The sequence below is a fragment of the Cebus imitator genome, unplaced genomic scaffold (genome assembly GCF_001604975.1).
Source record: "Cebus imitator isolate Cc_AM_T3 unplaced genomic scaffold, Cebus_imitator-1.0 Scaffold17, whole genome shotgun sequence".
In the NCBI taxonomy this organism is placed as follows: domain Eukaryota; kingdom Metazoa; phylum Chordata; class Mammalia; order Primates; family Cebidae; genus Cebus; species Cebus imitator.
Genome location: NW_016107332.1, coordinates 5908475 through 5932678, shown reverse-complemented (window position 1 = coordinate 5932678; position 24204 = coordinate 5908475). Strand labels below are relative to the sequence as shown.

Genomic DNA, 24204 nt, shown 5'->3' with positions numbered 1-24204 from the left:
GCTGGCTTAAACAGTGGCACTGAGGTTTGTGGTGCTTTTTTTTTTTTTGCCCTGGAATCTACTGTCCTGGTTCCCTGCTCAGTCCCCTTTTTAAACAGACGAATGGGCGACTTCCCGTGGCTCCAATCGCCAGCCAAAAGGGCACCTGGACCGGTGAATTTTGTACGGAGAACCGCTGCTCCGGGGCGCCGACAAAGCAGCTGCATGGGGCAAAGCAGTGGTGCCAGCCGGCACAGCCGCTCTGGCCGAAACAGCCATGCTGGTGACCTGTGGAGCTCCTCCGCCTGGGAATTTCCTAGTCTGTGGGCAATAAAAATGCAGCGTCCACTCACCCTCTGCACTTTCACTGGGAGCTGCAATCCTGAGCTGTTCCTAAACGGCCATCTTGGATCCTCCCCCGCCAACCCCCAGTTCCCATTCTTTATGCTTCATGCGCTGCCCAGATAGATTCTTAAAAGGCAGAACTGATTATGTTACTTCTCTACTTAGAAACTCCTGGCTCATTGTTGCCTGTAGAATGAAGCCCAAACTCCTGCACTTGGCGTGGAGGGTCCAAGCTGCGGTGAACTTGCCTTTAGTACTCTGATACAGTGTCCCCAGCACTCTGTCTTCAATTCTATAGCAGAGTCTGACATCATGCTCTGTCATAATTCAGTTAGTTAACTGTCTCCCAGTGGCCTGTGACTCCTGTGGGTGACCACAGTGTCTCACTCAATTTTTCATCTCAGCATCTCATGCTGTGACTTGCACACTATAGAAGCTGTGTGAACACATAAATGAATGAATGAATGCTCCTTTCCCCATTTTTATCTAATAAACTCATGACTTTTCAAGTATTAGCTTATAAAGATGCTTCTCTGAAGACTTTCTTGACTCCAATATGGCTGTCAGAGTAGCTGCATGTACTTCAGGCTTCCACGTCAGGTCATAAGTGCTGAAAGCAACCTGGAGGACTGGAAAGGATATGAGCTTCAGAGGCAAATGACCTGGGCTAACAACCTAGCCCTGCCACTCACTGTCTGTGTCAACTTCTATAAGTAGCTCAGCTTTTCTGAAATGAGCATTAGTCTCCTCATCTTTAAACGGAGTTAACACCACTTCCCCATAGGACTGATGCAAAGATTAAATAAGCAAGTAAAAGTTCATGACACATGAAAATTTAATTAAATTTCAGTATTTATTTCCTTTCCCTGAGGGTGAAGACCCTATTTAATTCATACTAGGTTCCCAGAACTTCAGAAACTATAGAGAATCAGTAAATGTTTGTTGAGTAAATAAATAAATCCCAGAGTTGTAGTTAGTCAAAACTAATGTAAGTAAATACTTTTTAAAAGGTCTTTTAAACTAATAAAAATGTATGTTAATTCTTTTCTACTCAGTATAAATATCACATCCTAATACTCTGAAATGTCTTGAATCAGATTCTTCTCATTTTTATGATTATATTATCTAAAGTTTACACAGGTCTTATGGTTTGAGCCATAATATTTTCAGACCTTTCAATTATACTTCCCTTTGTACATTTCCTTTATGTAGTCACTTTATGTTTGTGAAATGTTTGAATAATAAGTAACATTTATTTTGTAATGGTATACACATATAATAATTTAAAGTAAGACAAAGCAAAATATAAAATTATTTATACAATGTAATAACAACTCTGTAAAAAATCATCAAAAAGCATTGACATTTTCTTCCAGAAGTAGAAAAATCCATCCTAAGATTTAATATAGAATCTCAAGGGACCTTGAATAGCTAAAACAATTTTGAAAAAAAAGAAAATTGGAGAACTCAGACTTCCTGAGTTCAAAGCTTACAATGAAGCTACAGTAATCCAAACAGTAGTACAGAACATTGATGTATAAGAAGCCCAGAAATAAACCATCACATGATTTCCAACAAGAGTGCTAAGATCATTTCTGAGGAAAGAATAGTTTTTTCAACAAATGGGATTGGGAAAACTGTATATCCACATACAGAAGAATAAAGTGGGACCCTTACTTTACAACACCACATACAAAAATTAACTCAAAATGGATCAAAGACTCAAATGTAAGAGTTAAAATTAGAAAAGTCTTAGAAGAATACATAGGCTAAAGGCTTCATGAAATAGGATTTGGCAACAATTTCTTTTTACATGACATGGAAAACACAGTCAACAAAATCAGTAACAGATAAATTAGACTACATCAAAATTGAAAACTTTGGACACCAAAGGGCACAATCAGGAAACCTATGAAATGAGAAAAAAAAATTGCAAATCATAGCTGACAATAAATTAATATCCAGAGTATATAAAGAACAACTGTAACTCAACAACAAAAGCATCAAACAACCCAATAAAAAAACGGGTGAAGCATTAGCATTTGAAACTACAATTTTGGAGACTTAAAGCTAAGGTAATTTGGATTTGTTATTTGACTCATCCACTAAAGTTTTTTGTTGTTGTTGTTGTTTTTGAGATGGAGTTTTGCTCTTGTTGCCCAGGCTGGAGTGCAGTGGCACGATCTTGGCTCACTACAACCTCCGCCTCCCAGGTTCAAGCGATTCTCCTGCCTCAGCCTCCCGAGTAGCTGGGATTACAGGCATGCACCACCATGCCTGACTAATTTTGTATTTTAAGTAAAGACGGGGTTTTGCCATGTTGGACAGGCTGGTTTCAAACTCCTGACCTCAAGTGATCCACCCAAAGTGGATCGGCCTCCCAAAGTGCTGGGATTACAGGCATGAGCCATGGCGCCCGGCCTGTTGTTGTTGTTTAAAGTGCTTATCAGCATAATGATAAATGCCATGTGTACTTGTGAAGAAACATGGTTTTTGGTCCCTTTTGGGAATGGGAGGCACTCCTTGATCTTTATGAATGACAGGTTACTGTTTTGCCTTACTGCTTAACTTAATGTAGTGGAATAAAGCAGACAAAGCTTGAAAAAAAATGGGCAAAGTTTGAATAGACGTTTCTCTAAAAAAGATATACAAATGGCCAATAAGTACAAAAAAAGTCCTCAACATCGCTAATCATTACAGAAATGCAGATCCAAAGCCGTTGGAAAGGATGTGGAGAAATCAGAACTCTTGAGCACTATTTATAGGATGTCACTGTATGCCAGCTTTTCAGAAAGTTAAAAATAGAATTACCACATGATCTGGCAATTCTACCTCTATATACACCCAAAAGAATTGAAAACGGGAACTTGAGGAGACAGTTGTATGCCCAAGTCCATCACATGATTAGTAATAGCCAAAATATAGAAGCAGTCCACTGAACGGATGAATGGAGAAACAAAATTGTTATGTACATGCAATGAAATATTATTCCATCTTAAAAAGGAAGGCAATTCTGACATGTGGGTGAACCTTGAGGACATTATACTAAGCGAAGGAAGCCAGTCACAAAAGAACAAATACCGCATGATGCCTCTTACATGAAGTACCTAGTATCAGTCACACTCATAGACCCAGAAAGGAGAATGGTGTTTGCCAAGGGCTGGGGGAGAGGGAAATGGGAGTTATTGTTTACTGGGTGCAGAGTTTCAATTTTGTAAGATAAAACAGTTCTGTGGATGGATGGTAGTGATTGCAGTGCAACAATGTGAATGTACTTAATAACATTGAAATGTGCACTTAAAATGGTTAAGATGGTATATTTCATATTATGTGTATTTTACCACAATTTAAAAAAATTATTGAAGAATAAGCAGAAGTAAATACAATAAAACGGGGAATGTTTGCCTCTAAGTGGTACTTTTCTATTATTTTCCTCTTTATTTCCTATTTTCTACAATGGCTATGCATTGCTAGGAAGAAAATAACAATTCAAAAGTTTCACATGAAAACTTACCCAGAGTTGGGGTTCATGAGATTTCAATCCATTCCTGATTTAGGAGGACTTCCTAGTTAAGACAGAGACATTTAAAACAGAGGACTTTGTTATACTTAGAGAATAAACAGAAGAAGAAATAATTTCTATTCTACTTCTTGCATTATGTCATAAGCATTGTTGCATGCTTGCTATTTGAAACATTGAATTAGGGAGTGGGAAAAGTCAAGTTCCTGAGTTGCACATGAGTGTACAAAGTTACAATTGTATCATCACTGTCCATCACTTAACATATAAAAGGAAAAGGAATGTCACATCAAGGGAGACCAGATCCTGTCCAGACTGCTTGACTGAGGACAAAATCTCTTTTGGTTTCCTCCCTTCCTTAAACAGGGGAAAGGACTTCAAATTTCTCCTTAAATTTTTGAAGCAGTTCAACCACAAAAGAGAGAAACCTCACCATCAGAGGATCAACCTATCGGTGGTGGTCATATCTGATAATTTTGTTATGCATGAAATAAAGGGACTTTGCTTAAAAACCTTTGTGGTTTACATCTTATCTCCTGGAGTTCTGAAGTTTTCATTCACTGGCTTTAATAAAGTACATGTACTACTTTGGGGGCCTGCCAGAAAAATGGGAATCCCCCAGTTATTTATACAAAAATGTTGCTAAAAGACCTTGCAATAATAATCACTACTTTATTGTATATTAAAATGACAATGCAGCTGGGCATGGTGTCTCATGCCTGTAATACCAGCACTCTGGGAGGCCGAAACAGGCAGATCACTTGAGGTCAAGAGTTCAAGACAGGCCTGAATAACATGGTGAAACCTCATCTCTACTAAAAATAAAAATTAGCCAGGCGTGGTGGCATACGCCTATAATCCCAGCTACTAGGAAGACTGAGGCATGAGAATCATTTGAATCTAGCAGACGGAAGTTGCAGTGAGCTGAGATCATGCCACTGCACTCCAGCCTGGGCAACAGAGTGAGACTGTCTGAAAAAAAAACATGACGATGCGTTACTCTTCCCAGTAATTTACATTTTCAACTATCCTATAACCCCCTCAAGAATAAGGCTGTAGCTTATTCTCCTACAGCCCCTAAACCACCGCCCTGGGTAGAGGCCTCCTGTTGTTAACTGCCACTTATGAACCTTGCTTTCACTTTCCTTGTTTAATCCACACACTCCTATCCTTTGGAATTCATGTCATCAGATTCTATCATCCACTGCCCTTCATCGTTGCTGTCAGCTGCCAGCTCTCAGGGCGGAATCCCTTGCCCACATATCACTTGCTTTTTCCAAACCACTCTTATTCTTGGATATTTCAATAATCATGTGGTGATCCAGGACTCTCAGTTCCTTGAAAATCTTTCTTCCAAAGATGTTGTCCTTGACACAAGCTCGGCCATTCATTTCCACGGTCATTCAGCCTATACTTTGCTATCATCAATGACAGCAACTCTTGTAGATTTTCAAATTCATTAATCTCTCTATTCACTACCACCCATCTTGTCTCCTTTTAGTCTCCAAAATCCAGCAATTCTAAAATCCCACTGGGACCTCTCATCTATGGATCCTACTTCCTTTTCATGAGCTCTTACTGTATGTGTATGATCCTTTACCTGCTGCTCACTTTGGTGACTATTTCACGCCCTCTTCCTCCTCCATCTTCATCCTCATCAGACGACTTCCCCAGGCTCCCACTCGCCTCTACAAATCTAACAGCAGCTGCATCCCATACTCTGTCTTCCCTTCTGCTATCAGAGATGGACCACCCATGCTTTTATCTCAAGCCAAGTGCTCCATTTGGGCACCAAGTCCACCTGTTTCTCTATTCAACGGCAGCACTTCTCTCCTCTTCCTCTCTCAATCTTTTCCCTCATCAAGCTTTTGCTCTCCCTTGGCTCATTCCTATCTGTTTACAAACATGCTATTATTTCTTTCATCTTAGAAAAAAAAATCTCTTGATTTCACTTTCATCAGTAGTTATTGTCTTTTTTTTAAGCAAAATTCCTTGAAAGAATTGTCTGTACTTGAGCTTCCAACTTCTCTCTTCCCATTCTCTTTTAAATGCATTCTAATTAGACTTTTGCCCCATTATGCCACTGAAACTGATTTCATCAAAGTCACTGATCAACTCCCTGTTGCTAAATCCAGCAGTCAATTATTTTTTTATTTTTATTATTATTTTTTTTTGAGATGGAGTCTCCCTCTGTTACCCAGACTGGTGTGCAATGGTGCGATCTCAGCTCACTGCAAACTGCAACCTCTGCCTCCCAGGTTCAAGTGATTTTTGTGCCTCAGCCTCCCAAGTAGCTGAGATTACAGGCATTTGCCACCACACCTGACTAATTTTTGTATTTTTAGTGGAGACAGGTTTCACCATGTTGGCCAGTCTGGTCTCAAACTCCTTACCTCAAGTGATTCACCTGCCCTGGCCTCCCAAAGTGTTGGGATTACAGGTGTAAGCCAACACGCCCAGCCTCCAGCAGTCAGTTCCTACTCTATCTTAGTTGACCTGCCAAAAACATGTGACATAGAGCCTCCCTCCTCTCCTGTGTTCCAGGAAACCATACTCTCTTGGTTTTGCTCCTCTATTATTAATCACTCAGTCTTTTTGCCTGGTTTCTCCTCTTCTTCTAATCCTTTGGTGTTGGAGTATGCAAAGGCTTAGTCTCAAATTATCTTCCTTTCTCCATCTAAACCTATTCTTTGGTGATTTCATTCAGTTCATGGTTGTAAACGCCACATATTTATTGGTAATCATCAAATTCCTATCTCCAGCTCAGACTTCACCTTGAGCTTCAGATGCATATTTTCAGCCGTTAACTTCATATCTGCACTTGAGTTCACATTGAACTCCTGATTGGCTCCCATTAACGACTGAGCCTTGTCAGCAGAGTGAAATGAAAGGCCAACTCTTGATAAGCTGGGCATTCAGAAGAGGCTGAGTGGGAGAAGGTGGGGTTACCAGAAGGGACATGCCTTGTGGAAGGAACTTGGCTGGCAGGAACTGTTTGGTTTCCTCCTGTACACTTTCAATTTGTGCATGGGCAGCTGTAGTCTTAACAAGATTTTCCTCTGGCAACTATGACTTGGGGGGTACCTGCATTGAGACACTGCGGGATTCTGAAGCCTGTCTGTTGCATAATAAATGCTTTTCTGTTTTTTCTCTGTAACTTCCTTTTTCACGCACAGTAACTGCTGGCTTGCAAGTAAGAGGTATTGCCTGCCTACTCAATGTTTCCAGATTTCTGACAAGAGCTAAATAAAGAAGTATTTAAGTCATTAAAATCTTAGAGTCTCTGTGCTGTAGTTGTCTTTATTTTTAAAACATTGTATCATTAGAAAGCAAAACAGTGTTATTGTAAAAAAAAAATCGAAGAAAAATAATATATAAAAGAAAATAAGAATTATCTATGATCCCACTAAGAGATAAGCACCATCAATATTTTGTTATTTTTTCTTTCTTTAGCTATAGTATTTATAATGAAGTTTTAAAAAGTTTAAGTTTTCAAAACTTAACTAAGTATTCTTTGTCTGACTATAATTGACCAGTCTTTGTGCATCTAGATTGAGATGCCCAGGTGTACTCAGAAATGATTTAGCAAAACACAGTGACTCCTACATGTATTTTGGTATGTGTGCTTCCACTCACTTAGGTTATGGTTAACTTGGTGATGTTTCTACATGTGCTATCTTCTGTTTTTCTTTCAGCCTTGCTTTAAAGCTGGACATCCTCACCACTCTGCCTGCCCTGACCTACTTAACACAGATGACTAACCCCGATAGCCAAGCATCACCAGCGAGTGCTAACCTTTATAAAAACCCTTTTCTAGAAAAGATCTCTGATTCTTGGCAGTTCTGGTAACCAGCAGGGTTAGAATGGAGTGAGTGAGTGCACAGCCTGAGGTAGATAGATGGAGTCATGTTAACAGCCTAGTATAGCAAGGAGGTGGAAATAGTAATCATTACCTTTTATTGAGCAAATACTGCTGCTAATAATAACCAACTCAAAAAACTGTAGTGAGTATTAACAATGTATTGTAACAGAAAGGATGACACACAGAACATGCTCAACGAATACTTATTAAAGAATAACGCATGCCACTTATTGTTATTAACTATCATTATTCAGCAGTGGTGAACAGATTGAGAGTGTCATTTAGGGTAAGCGAAGGGGGCTGCTTCCTTAGATCTTTAAACACTGCCTGCTTATGAATTTCCTCCACCCCATGATCTATCCACTTCATGGTGGATCCCAACTGCACAGTAAATCTCCTGCTTTCAGGTGAGCACATATTCCATTCACTGCACACTAGGTAACCAGGGATCTAATCCCGACTCCATCACAAACTAGCTACGTGTGAACTTGTGCAAGTCACCCTTCCTTGCTAGACCACAGTTTCCTCCTTTCTAAAGTTGGGGTATTTTTGCTAAGTTGTTGTTTTTTGTTTTTTGTTTTTTTTGAGATGGAGTTCTGCTCTTGTTGCCCAGGCTGGAGTGCAATGGCATAATCTTGGCTCACTGCAACCTCTGCCTCTTGGGTTCAAGCAATTCTTCTGCCTCAGCCTCCTGAGTAGCTGGGATTACAGGCATCCGCTACCGTGCCTGGCTAATTTTGAATTTTTCGTAGCGACAGGGTTTCACCATGTTGGCCAGGCTGGTCTTAAATTCCCGACCTCAGGTAATCTGCCTGCCTTGGCATCCCAAAGTGCTGGGATAACAGGCGTGAGCCACCATGCCTGGCCTTTGCTAAGTTCTTTAAAGTCCTTTTTGACTCTGTGATTCTGCAATGCTATTTCTGCCCTCCCGAAGTTCAGCAGCCAGTGACCAAAGATCAGTGCCAGCCTGGTCTGCTACAGTAGGATACATGTAGACTCAATTGCACTTAATAATGGCTACTGGTTGTTTTTATGAAGCACTGTTATTAAGAGGCTTAATATATTAACTCATTTAATTCTCAGAAATAACTTAAGGATAATTGACGTTGTTATCCTCATGTTATGGATGAGACAACTAAGGCCCTTAGTGATTAGTTAACTTGGTCATGGCCAAAAAGCAAAGGAGGGACAAAGCTGATACTAACACCAGCAGTCAATGTATCATATTAAAAGCATCCTGTAACACAGGTTCCCACTCACACTTGATAAAGGTAGCCTAGATCAGGTGTTATTTTGAATAGATAGTAAAGTCTTATTTTTAAATAACCCGATAGAACAAGAGAAAAAACTTGGCCATGCTATGAACAAGCTGCTTTGAAGCACACGCCTGCTGATACAGAATCTATGGTATTCCTTTTGGGACTCTTTAAATATATTTAAATGGAGCAAATATTCAGGGTGTGTTGTTTTATTACACAACACCAAATGAAAGGAGGATCTGGAGCCTCTCAAATGTTACAACCTTCTACCTTCTCTAGTTGAAAGCGTTACTACATACTCATATAAAAAAAAAGATACATTTCTTCACATGTTATGTTGATGAATTTATGAATTAGTTTTTCAATTTAACCCGTGGGGAAAATTTGCTTTTGCGAGCTACAGAGCTTTCACAGTGGTAAGTCTCATTTAGAGAAAAAACATTGAGCAGGACAGTAGAGATCCATGAAATTTTATTTATTTAGCAAATCTGTATTGTCCACCTATGTCATGCATTGGGCAAGGTACTGGGAATTTAAAGATAAAAAGATACAGTATTGGTCTTCAGAAAGAGCTAGTTGTGTACAGAGATGAAGAAGAAATCATCGCAATTTATTGCAATAGGTTCTTGGGTACAGAAAAGCTCTGGGTCCTAAGAAATGGCTAACCCAACAGGGCAAAGTGGCCACTGACTTTGGTAGAAAGGAGTAATGTAAGTCAAGTCTTCCCAGGGGTAGTGATGCTTGAGTTGGGTCTTAGAAATAAAATAGGCCACAGAGGAAGGACACTGTCTTACAAGCAGGTAAAGCAGTAGTGGTGACAAGGGTATGGCCTTGTTGGGAAGGAACAAGTAGCCAGACACTACTGGAGTTTAACTTCATCTGGGGTACTGGAGAGGAAGAAAAGATGTGGCCAGAGAGGCATGTAGCTGGAAGAGCAAGAAGACTATTAAGATACATGCTCAGCAAAGGAGGCCTCTGAACAGCATGGTCTGATACAGAGTGTTCAAAAACAGCCCTGCACCCAGACCAGAGACCAAGGAGATCAGGATATGGTGCAGGATGCTGAGGGCCTGAACCAGGTGAGAGCAGATTGATATGGTAGATTCTAAAGATATTTAGAGAACAGAATCAATGTGACTTCAAAACTGGTTAGTTACTGTTGATAAAAAACAAGACATCTAGGGCGACTCCCAAGTTTTTGGCTTGGCTGAATTTGGGGTGAATTTTAGTACCAGATAGTGATATAAAAAGTACTGGCGGAGGCAGTAAATGATGAGTCCAATTTTGAACATGTTAGGTGTGAGACACCTGGGGAGTGCAGAGTGGAAATGGTAAGTAGGTATTTCGAAAGGAGTCTAGACTCAGGGAGAAGTGTAGGGCCTTTAACATATTAGTGTTAAGTACATCCAAGATGAGTACACGGCAAGAGAGAAAGGGGGTAGAGAGCAGAATCTAACACGTGTAAGGGGTCAGAGAAGGAGAATAGAAAGTAAGAGCAGCCAGAGACATGGGAGGAAGATCAGAAAGTCAGATGTGGGAGGAAGATCTCTCCAGGTGACATGGAAACCCAAGGAGAGAATTCAGAGAAAAAGAGTTTGTATCATAATAGTGTCATAATTGCGGAGAGAGAGAGAAAATAAAGTCTAAAAAGCAGCCTTTGGGTTGGCCTCCTGGGAAGCCTCTGATACAAGGATGTAAGTCATTTCAGGGCAGATGCCAGATTGCAGGGAGGTAGAGGCAATGGTGGAGAAATGGAGCCGAGGAGCAGATGCTCGTCTGTGGAGAAACGTGGCTGAGAGGCACAGGAGGAAAGGCAGATAACCCAAGTGGGATGCAGACATGAAAAGGAGGAAAAGGGGTTGGTTGGTTTGTTTGATTTTCTCAGGATACTCACACTTAAGCATGCTTACTAATGTGGGAGAGGGCTGAGAAGGCAGCGTCCTCCTGAAAGAGGAAAAAGGTTGAGAACAGACTCCAGTTGTAAGGACTGGTTTGCTTTGCCTTGGGGAGGCAGGACACCCTTTTTACTGAAACAGACAGGAAAGAGGCACAGGTGCTCTAGTTGTGTGTGAGGTTTTCAAGTAGAAGGCGGGGGAAGGAGAGGAAGGAAACTGATGGAGTTATCTGCTTTTGGGCTGAGAGTAAGAAGTGAGGTGACAGAACTGGGGCTTGAGGAGAACGAAAAACTTTCAGAAGAGTCCCTGAGGGGACCAGCCCAAGAAGCTGCCCATCAACAGGTAGAGAAATCTCCAGGTAGCACTAAGGGCCCAGCTGGGAGTGTGACCAAGAATTTTAGTGGCATCAAATGTGTGGAGGTTTCTCCAGAAGCCTTTAGGAGTCCAGACGGGAGAACAGAAAAGGTAGTGTGTGGATTAATTGAGAGCTGGGGTTTTGCTGAACAGGCTGGGCAGAAAACCAAGGAGGAAATAGTAAAAGCATAATATTAACAGAAATAGCAGTGGAAAAATAGTAGTCATGGTGGTGATCATTGTGACATTACCCCTTATTAAGCACTTAGGATTTAAGGACTGAGGGGCCTGTGAGAACAGTAAGTGATGGCTCAGAGAAATGGTGACTGGGAGAAATGAGGGGAGGGACCAGCACCTAGAGGCCCTGACAGGTGAGATAACGATAGCAGAGATAAAGAATGAGGGCTACTTTTTAGGGAATTGGATGCTAAAGAATAAAATTTGAGAGCTAGCCCCTGTCTCATGGACTGTAAGCACCAGGATGTAAATCTGAGGGTCAGTGATGAGGGTGGAGAAGGGTTTTGGAGTAAGAGAGGTCAATGAGTGAAGTAACCTTTGATGGGACAATGGGATTGTCCACAAAGACACTGGACTTGGATGATGGGAGGGTATGGGGTGACAATGCTTCTACAAGTCGGCAGTTTACTCAGACTCTAAAATGGGAACCTAGCCTGGGAGGTAGAAATTGCAGTAAGTTGTGATCACAGTGGCATCTCTGCACTCCAGCCTGGGCAACAGAGTGAGACCCTGTCTCAGAAAGAAAAAAAAGGAGAGAGAGAGAGAGAGGAAGGAAAGAAGGAAGGAAGGAAAGAAAGAAGGAAGGATGAAAGGAAGGAAGGAAGATGTGAGCCTGCTGATAGAGAATATATAATACCTTCTGTATCCCATGTTTCAAACACCCCACAGCATTTCTCTTCCTACAAGTCTCTATCACAAGTGTTTGATGAGCATTCTGGTGAGAACAAGTGCTTGGGAACAAGGTGATGAGGTCACTTTATTGAGTGAAAATATCTTCAAGTGATGTACCCCAAGAAGGCCCCACAGAGAGCTAGCAAGAGTGGAAAGCTAGAAGGAGAGCCTAACCTTATCTGCATAATGGTACGGGAGTCTGTATAGCATGGAATTAACACAGCTGCTGAGCCCTGGCAAGCTGTGCCTTCAGAAGCCGAAACCAAGTTCCTCATGTCCCAAGAAAGAGGGAAGATTTAGAGCAACAGGAAATCTGGGCCCAAAGAGCTTCAAATGTTGCTTCCTGAGTAACCTGCAATCTTCAGAAGAGTAGGTTAAACAGGATACATTAATATCTCAAAAGAGATATTACCACTGAACAGTTTATTATTGCTCACAATAATTATTTGGGGCATGACCTCAAGGAAGAAAATTTCTTGGTAATGATAGGTTATCCTGGAAAATCATGACCAGCTGACCAGCAGTGTCCAAACTTTAATTAGAGTTGAAGTTATTGTGAAGGAATGCCAACTAAAAGGACACATGATGAGGTTCTAAAATTGCTTGTAGAAAAAAAAGCTAACTATGAATGGACGAGGCTTTTGTTGGCAATTCTGCAGATATTTTGGGTATATATTATGCACTGATGGAGAATGCACCACAGTAACTAGATGTGCTGGGGTTAAGGCTGAAGCAGTGCTGGGTGATCCAATGACACAATGCACTTTGAGGTGCAGTAGGAGCATATACAAAGACATGACAAAATGGAGTAGAAGTACAATATGTGCAGATATAAATTACTGAATCCAAAATATGAAAATGAGTAAGAACAAGAAATGGGTTAAGAGGTTATTTGCACACAGGTCAGGTCAAATTTCCATTCCCCTTCCGTGCCTCTTTGTTTTTAATCTTTAAGCAAAAGGAAGCATTAGACTGAAGTGAAAGCTACAGTTGACAGAAAAGCAATCAACACAAGAAGAAAATTAACCAACAGTAAGTGTTTCAATTGGTATTTTCTTCTCTGTTTGCTGACTCTGCTGCACCTGTTTGTTCCTAGCACTGAGTGTCAGTCCTCTTCTTTCACATAGCTGGATATTTGTTTTTTGTTGTCGTTGTTTTTGTTTTTATTATACTTTAAATTCTGGGGTACATGTGCAGAACGTGCAGGTCTGTTACATAGGTATACACCTGCCATGGTGGTTTGCCGCACACATCAACCCATCATCTGCATTAAATATTTCTTCTAATGCTATCCCTCCCTAACGCCATAGCTGGTTATGTGTATGCCAAATAAAAAGAAAGAAAAATTCTTATCTTCCAAAGCTGCATAGTTTTATTTACTATATATTAATAGCAATATAGTTGTATTTAATGAATTATATTTGTTTTCTCAAAAAATATGTGTATTATATAATAATATAAAAATCATATAAGAATATCATGTTACATAGAAAAAATAGAAGAAACGAAATAATCTATCACTGTAAGACAACAATCACTTTTAGAGCATTTCTGAATTTATATCTACACCATTTTATGTTAATAGTTGTATGCATACAAGTTATTCAATCCTGAATCTATTTTTCACTTAGCATTTTCTGTGCTGGTACTATTTTCTAACCTATCATGTTCTATGGTACAGTATTGTTTGCTTAACCTCCCCCTTTTATGAGAATACTTGCAGTTATTTGTTATTATAAATTACTTTATGATGAACATGCTTGTGAATTTTTCTTATATCTAGAATTATTTCCTCCTTAGGATGGATTCTCAGGAATGAAATTATTGCATATAGCCATTGGCACATACTATGATCCACTAGCAGCCCTTCATCTAGATAAAGTCGCCTCAATCCCCAAGTTTAGAAATTCAGTGAAACAAATAGAATGAATCTGTAGCAGTCACATTGAGACAATTCACCTTTTCTATCACTCTTATTTGAAAAAAATATTGGCTATCTTCTGCCTCCTTTCAATTACGTGATAATTTATAAGAAAATATAATAGTGTATTAGACTACAGGTCTGATAAAAGTTTGATAAAATATTTCTCCATCTGTCAAATATTTTGTACATCTATAATTGAACAGATTGCATTATCAATTGAGCTCTGTAACCAAGGCCCAGTCAAGTTCGAAGATACTGCGATGGCTAAGAAAATGTCTACTTTTCAAATGCATTAGTGTAGCATATCTGAAACTTTAGCCATTTATATACCAGGTTCATAATTTTTGCTGAATCTGCAGATTACCTGTAATATTTTTTATTTAATCATTTCCTTGAAATCAATAGTAAATTACCTCAGCTTTTTACTTAACACTTTCCTAAGCAATAGCATTCATGAAATTATAGGTTTTATAAGCAAATTATGTTTCTAATTTATATTAAACTAACAACTCAAAATTTTAAAGTTTAGACACGAACCACCTAAAATCAGTAGTATGTATACCATGCTTAGGAAAAATTGTATTTGTATGTACCTGATATATAAGTTTTAATTATCTCTTCTTTTCTTCAGACATAGAAGAATGATAGCACCAGATAATATTCTTAAATTTGTTTATCCCACAGTTCTCTATAAATAAAGCATATTACACATTCTGCAAAAATAGATGTCACCATCAATAACAAGAAACAAAGATTCCCCCATATAGAGAGGCAACAAATACAATACGAAATACAAAAAACAAAAATATGGAATGTATTTTCACCAAAAGTTTAAATGCTCATTCCTGTAAGAGTTCTTCAATCCACTGGTATTTAAAATTTCAGGAAAGAAAATCATTTACAATGAACATCTTATGCCAAAAAGCCATCACTCTCCGAAATAGAGAACAATAAAAGCAATTCATACCTTTCGTTCGTGGGAAAGGGATCAGTAAAATTGCTTGGAATAGGAGGAGCCATGGAATTTCAGAAGTAGCTTGAAATGCACAAACTTATTCTTAAGGAAAATTTCAGGCTCTTCATGGTACTTGCTGGGGGGTATTGTTACAGCTTAACACATCAGCCAAGCTCACTACAGTATTATTTTATATGATAATGCCTGATATCCTTCATGATTTACACATGCCTTTTCTTTAAAGCTTAAAATAGACTTTGAAAAGTTTAAAGTAATTATTGGCTTCCTACTCATGCAGATAGGGATGCTATAAGATTTTGGTGTCTTCTTGGGGGAAGAATTTGAAGGATTCATCTCAGATGTAAAAGGTCTTTGATACGGGGAATAAGTTATTTCTAAAATAATTTTACGTATTTTGTTTCTCTTGAGGCTCAAGGTTGTTGGAGTTGGGAAGGAGGTGGGAAGAGAGAAGTAAATTACTTTGGTCAGCAGACAAGACCGGACTTGACATTGGTTCTAAAGTCTAGGTTATATCTTAAGTGGGTAAGTTATACCCCAAATCAAATGGATATTGTTTCTTATAAGAACACTAAGTAAAAAGAAAATAAAAGGCTGAGAGAGAGAGAAGCACATATTGCAAACAGAGATGCCATTACACTGTGGCATAAAGTCCTCTCCTTCCTGACCCTGCCTCTGTTTGTACCCTCACCCACCAGCTAATCCCAAACAGTCTTAAAGGTTTTAATTTGTGGCTTTACAAAGTAATCTAAATCACTAATTTCAAACGCTTGAATTTCTTAGTGAAAGGATTCTTCTAAATGGACATGCAAAGCAATTTAATTTTTCTAGATGCTTTGTCTCTAAACAATGCTTCCACGCACTCAGAATTCCTGTAAATTCTTCTCGTATGTGATGAGTAAGTCTTGTGCCTTTTCTATTTGTTTCCTGGCAAAATTCCTGATGCTGTCATAAAAGTGGTAGTTTCTATTGTCATTACCTATGTATTCTAGGCAAAAGTCGTCGTTATTTTTTTCAAATAAATAATCCCAACAATCCTTCCATTAAACGTCTCGATTAAGTGACATGTAAGACCAGAAGCTCAGGGACTTAAGAACCTTGTTATTAAAACCTTATGAAAAACGGATTTGCTTTCTCCCCGTCATAATGACTGCAGTTTACTGTTTTGTAGGAAACTCTTCCCTCTATCCCTCCTCTTCCCCACTCCGCCCCCTTCACCCCACCAATCACCACCTCCACTTTCTGAGAAGTTTCTATTGTAGAAGTGCAAATGTTCTTAGAGCTCTAAAGTTATTTAAATGTAGACAAGATCAGCAGATGGAAACCCGAGTCAACATACACGGTAATCTACAATTTAAGGAAAATACTTCCTCATACATTATGTCATCGATTGCATTTTGTCATTTAAAGGCTGATACTCACATTTATCTTGAAGAAGAGGAAAAATAAGACCAGTAAATCCAACTCTAAGCAGTTAATTCTGGTACAGCTTCTCTGAAATAAATAGTTTCAGTTTCAGGAAGTAGGAATTAAAAAATTAAAAAATCCTGTGACTGTCTCAGAATATGGTTGCGTAATTCAGTTCCCGGACTTTCAGCAATTTTGCAGCGTAAGACACACCCCTTTAGGAATTGCTTCGGTGAAAGGTATTCTGGGAGCTGTATTACCACAGAAAAGTTCCTTCACCTAGTAAAAGTGCAAGAAAAACTTCTTATTTAGACTAAGAATGAAGAGTCCTCTTAGAGCCAAGAAGAGGGAATGTCAGTAAGAAACTATGAACATGACATTGTTTAAATCTATTATCAAATGACAGACTCACATTAAAAGGCTTCATTCTGTGCTCTTAGAAGTGAGCTTCTTATCACAGAGACACATATATTACTAGGTTTATTTGAATTGGAAAATAAAGCTAGGACTTTTTGGATAGAATATCTGATTAGGCTGACTAGTCTCATGGTGAAGAGCCTCTTATTGAGTTACACAGTGGACGTTGTCCTTCAGTGGAACAACTGAAGTCTGCAACTTGAAATTTTGAAAAACAAATCAAAAGCACATGACAAGATTTTGAAATGTCAAAATATATTTCATTGAAAAAGTTATTGACATGAACAATATTTTAATTTTTTCAATCCTTTTGAGCCTGCTGGGTTAAAGTTTCCTCTAAAGTGAAGGAATAATAGGCTTCATTAATAGTAATTTGATACATTTTGGTAAAGCCTTTGGTATACTGCCTAGAAACTGGGAGAGTGAAGGCCTCCAAAACTTGGGTCATAAATGCTTTGGCGAGTCAATGGTTTTCAACAAAACAGGAGGAAATAATGGAATAGTCAGCTGCTAGATCACTTAAAACACTTTTTTTGTGTGTGATTAATCACTATGTAATGCTTAATATATGACCTTAGAAGTTTAAATAACCAAATGGCATTGCTGTAACAAAATTTTATCTCTATTTATGTAAACACAGTTTCTCTCCTCTTCTACATGCATATTTTTGTGGAATGTTGTTTTATTCTAACTATAAGTTATATTCATCCATGAACTAATTTTTTAAAACTCTACAAATCTTATTGAGAAATGCCTTTTGAATAAATTTTATCATTTAATATTTATAAACACATATCATTTTATTTGTCTTTTTCATCAATTACGAATTAATACTTGTACAATTCAATCTTTATGAAAGTTTAATACTTAGGGTCTGTGGGCACAGAAAATAGAAATGGGTAATTTCTTTCTTTTTCTTTTTCTTTTTTTTTTTTTTGAGGTGGAGTTTTCCTTTTGTTGCCCAGGCTGGAGTGCAGTGGTATGATCTCGGCTCACTGCAACCTCTGCCTACCAGGTTCAAGTGATTCTCTTGCCTCAGCCTCCTGAGCAGCTGGGATTACAGGTGCCTGCCACCACACCCGGCTAATTTTTTGTATTTTTAGTAGAGACGGGGTTTCACCATGTGGGCCAGGCTGATCTCGAACTCCTGACTTCCCAAAGTGCTGGGATTATAGGCATGAGTCACTGAGCCCAGCCAGAAAATGTTTAATTTCAATATATACTTTTTTTTTTTTTTAAGAGACGGAGTGTTGCTCTGTTGCCCAGGCTGGAGTGCAGTGGCACAATCTTGGCTCACTGCAACCTCCATCTCCTGGGTTCAAGCGATTCTCCTGCCTCAGATTCCAAGCAGCTGGGACTACAGGCACCCACCACCATGCCCAGCTAATTTTTGTACTTTAGCAGAGACAGGGTTTCACCATGTTGGCCAGGCTGGTCTCGAACTCCTGACCTCTGGTGATCCACCTGCCTTAGCTTCCCAAAGTGCTAGGATTACAGGCTTTAGCCACTGCACCTGGCCCACGTATTTTTACTGTAGAGAAATATGACAAAAACTTTCAAGTATATAAAGTATTTTATACTAGGATAAACTGTGGATGAAGTGGAATGGAAATGGAAGCTTAAGGAAATACAGGAATTATGTAAAATTTCCAGTTAAAGAAGATACTGCACATGTGTCTTTATATTTACATTTTAAAATTTTAAACTTTTTTGAGACAGGGCTGTCACCAGGGCTGGAGTGCAGTGGCACAATCACAGCTCACTGCAGCCTTGACCTCCTGGGCTCAAGCAACCCTTTCATTCCAGCCTCCCAAGTAGCAGGGACCACAGGTGTACACCATCACACTTGGCTAATTTTTTGCTTTTGTAAAGACAGGGTTCATCCATGTTGCCCAGGCTGGTCTCGAACTCCTGGGCTCAAGCTATCTACCTGCCTCAGCCTCCCAAAGTGCTGGGACTATGGGTGTGAGCCCCTGCACCTGGCCTGTACATGTGTTTTTAAATGGATGATAGGGAACATCAAATCACTAGGATATAAAATTTTTGTTGGATACTTTTAAAAGAGTGATGTGTGAGTTTTGCTTATTCAACATCAGATTTAGACTCTTTGTGTCTAGAGTTATAATGAAAGATGAATATCAGCTTTAGGTGAAGGAGTTATTGTGTTTGCAAAATTCTATTTGGGGTTAGGGCAGCAAAACTGTTGGAAATTCAGTGCTGAGGAGGAAGGGCTGTGCATTCCAGAGCCTAAAAGAGGGCACTGGATACTTGAATATGGAGAGAGAGGCAATGGCACTGATTGAAGAGGAGGGATCTCATAGGAGACATTGATCTTTCTTACAGTTTGGACAACAGCCAAGACTGTCTCCAACAGGGATTCCTGGTAAGATCCTTAGAGTCGTGTAAAACACAAAGATAAAATGTCTCATTTATAATCCACTGTTGAGTTTTAGAAAGATTTCAAAGGTGGAAGTTTCATTACACAAATTTCAACTCTTTTAAGTGACTGAGATGTCCGCCTATAAAAGGAATACATTATGACACACAGGAAAACTGGTTGCAGCACCATATTCGTTTCTATTTTCTAGGTTTTTTTTTTTTTTTTGAGACGGAGTTTCGCTTTTGTTACCCAGGCTGGAGTGCAATGGCATGATCTCGGCTCACTGAAACCTCCGCCTCCCGGGTTCAGGCAATTCTCCTGCCTCAGCCTCCTGAGTAGCTGGGATTACAGGCACGCGCCACCATGCCCAGCTAATTTTTTGTATTTTTAGTAGAGACGGGGTTTCACCATGTTGACCAGGATGGTCTTGATCTCTTGACCTCGTGATCCACCCACCTCGGCCTCCCAAAGTGCTGGGATTACAGGCTTGAGCCACCGCGCCCGGGCACTCGATTTTCTAGGTTTTATCATCTTGAATATAACATATAAAATGCTGACACAAGCTGATATCATTTATTCATCTCAATAACATGTTCAGAGATTTTTTTTTTTTTTTTTTGAGGCTGAGTCTTGCTCTGTCACCCAGGCTATAGTGCAGTGGCTCGATCTCAGCTCACTGCAACCTCCACCTTCCAGGTTCAAGTGATTCTCCAGCCTCAGTCTCCCAAGTAGCTGGGATTAAAGGTGCCCGCCACCGCACCCAGATAATTTTTGTACTTTTAGTAGAGATGAGGTTTCACCATCTTGGCCAGGCCAGTCTCGAACTCCTCACCTGGTGATCCACCTGCCTCATCCTCCCAAAGGGATGGGATTACAGGCGTGAGCCACTGCACCTAGCTGAGAATCTTTTGTGACAAGTGCTACATTGGTGCTACAGATGCAGACTGTGCACACAAGCAATGACCTTAAGGCAAAGAATGCAGTTGCAAAATCATATAACTGTTTTAGAAAGAATATGTACTGCTGTGGGAAGGTTGGAGTATGGAGCAAGATTTATGCAAGGGAGGGATCCTGGGAGGAGCCTAGGCGGTTGAGGCTGCAGTGAGCCATGATTGTGCCACTGCAGTCCAGCCTGAGCGACAGAGAGAGACTCTTTCAAAAAATAAAAGTTAAGGGAAATGTACTAACACATGAAATGTAAAAATAGAAATACTTAAATGTAACATTAAAGAAGAGGAGAGTTTTTTGTTTGTTTACTCAAAATTACACTGACAAGGTGTACTATTTGAGGAAGTTTAATTTTAACAAGGAAAAAAAATCAAGTTACTCGGTTTGAGGGGAGTATATCACAGGTAGAAATAATATACTCCCCAAATCAGCTCCTTCCATGCTTGCTTACGTGGACTCAAGCCCTTATAACGAGCCCTCATAATGAGTGACTGGGGGCTTTAGGCCAGGATAAGTGAGGACCTTTCACAACTGACTGGGACCCTCTAACAAAGGCAGCTAAGTTAGCTTTTAAAATTGCTGCGTAACGGGTTGCTACAAAGCTAGCAACAGCACTTACTAAACTATCTGTAAAATATTTATAAATGAAGATGTGTTTTACACATCTATAAATGGTGTCATAACTAGAGAATGGATGTTATATCAGTTTTTTTTGTTTGTTTGTTTGTTTTTCTGTTTTGTTTTTGTTTTTTTGAGATGGAGTCTTGCTCTGTCGCCCAGGTTGGAGTGCAGTGGCAGAGTCTCGGTTCACTGCAACCTCCGACTCCCAGGTTTAAACGATTCTTCTGCTTCAGCCTCCCAAGTAGCTGGGACTACAGGTGCTTGCCACCATCCCCGGCTAATTTTTTGTATTTTTAGTAGAGACGGGGTTTCACCATGTTAGCCAGGATGGTCTCGATTTCCTGACCTCATGATCTATCCACCTCGGCCTCCCAAAGTACTGGGATTACAGGCATGAGCCACTGCGCCTGACCTATAAGTTTGTAATAATTTAGAGGAAAAATAAAGGTTCTATGATATATCACAAAAAAAGAAAAGCACTCATTTATTATTTCAAGGTTCTGTCAGTCAGAAGTCTGGTCATACTCACAGCTGAGAGTGCTACAGTTCTTACCTGAGTCTTGGGGTGTCCTTTGAGGTTTATTCAGGTTTTTGGCAAGATTGTAGTTGTAGCACAGAGGTCCCCATTTTCTTGCTGTCTATTGACTGGGCCACTCTCAGCTCCTCGATTCCATCAGAATTTCCTTGCCATGTGGCCTTTATAGGCAGCTCCTGCATAAATGTTTGCTCCTTCCACGTCAGCAGGAGCATGTCCTTCATGAAGGGCTCAATCCTTTTAAGAACTCACCTGATTAGGCTGGGTGTGGTGGCTCACACCTGTAATCCCAGCACTTTGGGACGCCAAGGCAGGAGGATCCCCTGAGATCAGGAGTTCAAGACCAGCCTGGCTAACATGGTGAAACCCCGTCTTTACCAAAAAATAATAAAATTAGCTGGGCATGGTGGTGTGCTCCTGTAGTCCCAGCTGAGGTGGGAGAATCTCTTGAACCCAGGAGGCGGACGTTGCAGTGAACCAAGATCACACCACTGCACACCAGCCTGGACAACAGAATAAGATCCAGCCTCAAAAAAAGAAAACAAAAACAAAAACTCACCTGATTAGGCCCAGCCCAGCTGAATCATCTTCCATTTTGTTAACTCAAAGATAATTGATTAGAAACCTAATCACAGTAATGATATCTCAACATATTTACAGGTTCTGCCTCTTCTCAAGAGGGGATTATACAGATTGTGCATACAGAGGGTGAAGACCCAGGGGGCCATTTTAGAATTCTGCCCCCCACAGCACCTTTCCCACAGCTGCCTCCAGGTTGGGGCAGAAATGATGGCCGAAACAGGCTAACTCATTCCTCTCCCTGCACCCTTCAGGGGCCTTGTCTTTAGGGGATCCCCTTTTCTCCTCACCATCTGACTGTTTTCTTGAGAGCCTGAATTTTGTTGTAAAACTCCATCATGTGAAAAATATCGAGGCTTTAAAGCATTGAGACCTGTCTCTTGGGGGATTTCTCTTACTTGGCTCTTCTTTAAAAAGCTGTGTGTGTGTGTGTGTCACTGTAACACATGAAGATAATTACAAAAATCCAAAATGTTGGAAAAAGGACATGATGAGAACTCTCTCCTCGACTCCAGCCTTCTGTCCTCCATCAGCCATGTTCTCATAATTAACCAATGTTATCCATTCCACCTCCTTGTGGATAGTTCACACATTTATGTTTTTCCACAAATGCTAGCATTTTTGTGCTGCATTTTGTTTTTTCTTTAGTAGAGCAGCCTTCACACATAGATTTAAATTGTTCATTTTTTCGATTTCTTTTCTTGAAACAGAGTCTCGCTCTACTCACCCAGGTGACACGATTTCAGCTTAGTGCAAGCTCCACCTCCCATGTTCAAGCCATTCTTATGTCTCAGATTTCCGAGTCGCTGGGGACTACAGGTGCACGCCATTACTTGTGGCTAATTTCTGCATTTTTAGTAGAGACAGGGTTTCACCATGTTGGCCAGGGGGGTCTCAAACTCCTGGCCTCAAGGGATCTGCCTGCCTCAGCCTTCCAAAGGGCTGGATTATAGGCGTGAGCCATTGGGCTTGGCTTTAAATTGTTCATTTTAATTGTGGTCACTTGACTTCAAGAATAGGGAAGAGAAAGAGATTTGGGCTGCTGACTGTCCCTCATTTAGGAACTAGTGGAAAACAATTTAGGTCAGCTATCTCAGGTGATTCTAAATGTTTTCACACATTAGCAGAGAGCATCCACCATGAGGTGGTGAGACACACCTGAGCTGAACTGCACAGAATTTGAATGTCAGGGCTGGACAGGGGAGAGTTAGACAAGTGTGTGTCTCAGGTGCTTAGAATTACTAGGACAGAAAGCAAAGTCATATAATTCATTTTTCAGCAAGTAACACAAACACAAAACTCTTTCTTATTCTGTTTTTACAGGGCGTGATTGTATTACCACAAATTAAATGGTTTGATTATTTATTTATTTATTTATTTATTGAGACGTAGTCTTGCTCTGTCACCAGGCTGGAGTGCAGTGGCATGATCTCGGCTCACTGCAACCTCTGCCTCCAGGGTTCAAGCAATTCTCCTGCTTCAGCCTCCGGAGTGGCTGGGACTACAGGCGCAGGCCACCACGCCCAGCTAATTTTTTTTTTTTTTTTTTTACCTCTAAGAGCTACTGGCTTTTACTGCCCAACACAATTTTTAATTTCAATTTTTAAAAATGCCCTCCATGGCCTTATGACTTTCTGGCTATATTTTATTACCCAAGCTTATTCATGATAATAAGATTCACTGAAACTTGAGAAGTAGACAGTATTCATTGAAGCAGGAATTCAGAGAGGAAGATGCTGAGGTTAAGAAACTAAAACTAGGTAACACCAGGGAAAAATGTAAATATTTTCCACATCAGGAAGATGTAGAGAAAGTATACAAATTGCAAGAGATAACCTGAAGAATAGAACAAGGCAGAGCCGCGGGAGGTTTTATATTCTTTTGATCACTAATGTGAGGGGCACCAAGAACATAGAGAAAGTTTAATCAAGTCATGTTCGAATTTTAGTAAATACTGCATGATTTACAAACCATTCCTAATTGACCTGAAATTATAAGGGCATTATAATTAAAGAAACCACATCAAAATGAGGTAAACAGCCACTGGAATCAGATCTGTACATGGTCTGGTTAGCTACATGTTTTAGAAATGGTATTGGGAGAACTATTTTAAGAATCTAAGCCTTATAGAATGAGATCATGAGAGAGATTTTGAGCTGTGTGTTAATGTCTTAATCATAGGTACAGTACATATGTGATGTATTTTTTCTGGTTCTGGTCAAAGTTAATGGAGGCAAATTATGTACCTGTTTATTTACAACATCCTGCCTCATATTTGGTAACATATTTTTCTTCTT

The 24204-nt window shown here is 39.9% G+C and overlaps 1 protein-coding gene across 6 annotated transcripts in view; it reads right to left on the bottom strand.

The window, feature by feature from the left end:
- The window catches only part of ALPK1 (alpha kinase 1), a 165989-nt gene extending 149278 nt beyond the window's left edge, over positions 1-16711 (bottom strand). For 3 of the 6 annotated variants that reach the window (XM_017509944.2, XM_017509953.2, XM_017509958.2), the window contains exons 1-2: positions 16443-16702; positions 3839-3890 (exon numbers count right to left, since the gene is read on the bottom strand). The gene's annotated coding sequence lies outside the window, so the exon portion shown is untranslated. Of the gene's footprint in view, positions 1-3838; positions 3891-16442 lie in introns of all 6 variants that reach the window. The other 3 variants (XM_037731943.1, XM_037731937.1, XM_017509935.2) reach the window with 3 other exon arrangements.
- Positions 16712-24204: the final 7493 nt, after the last annotated feature.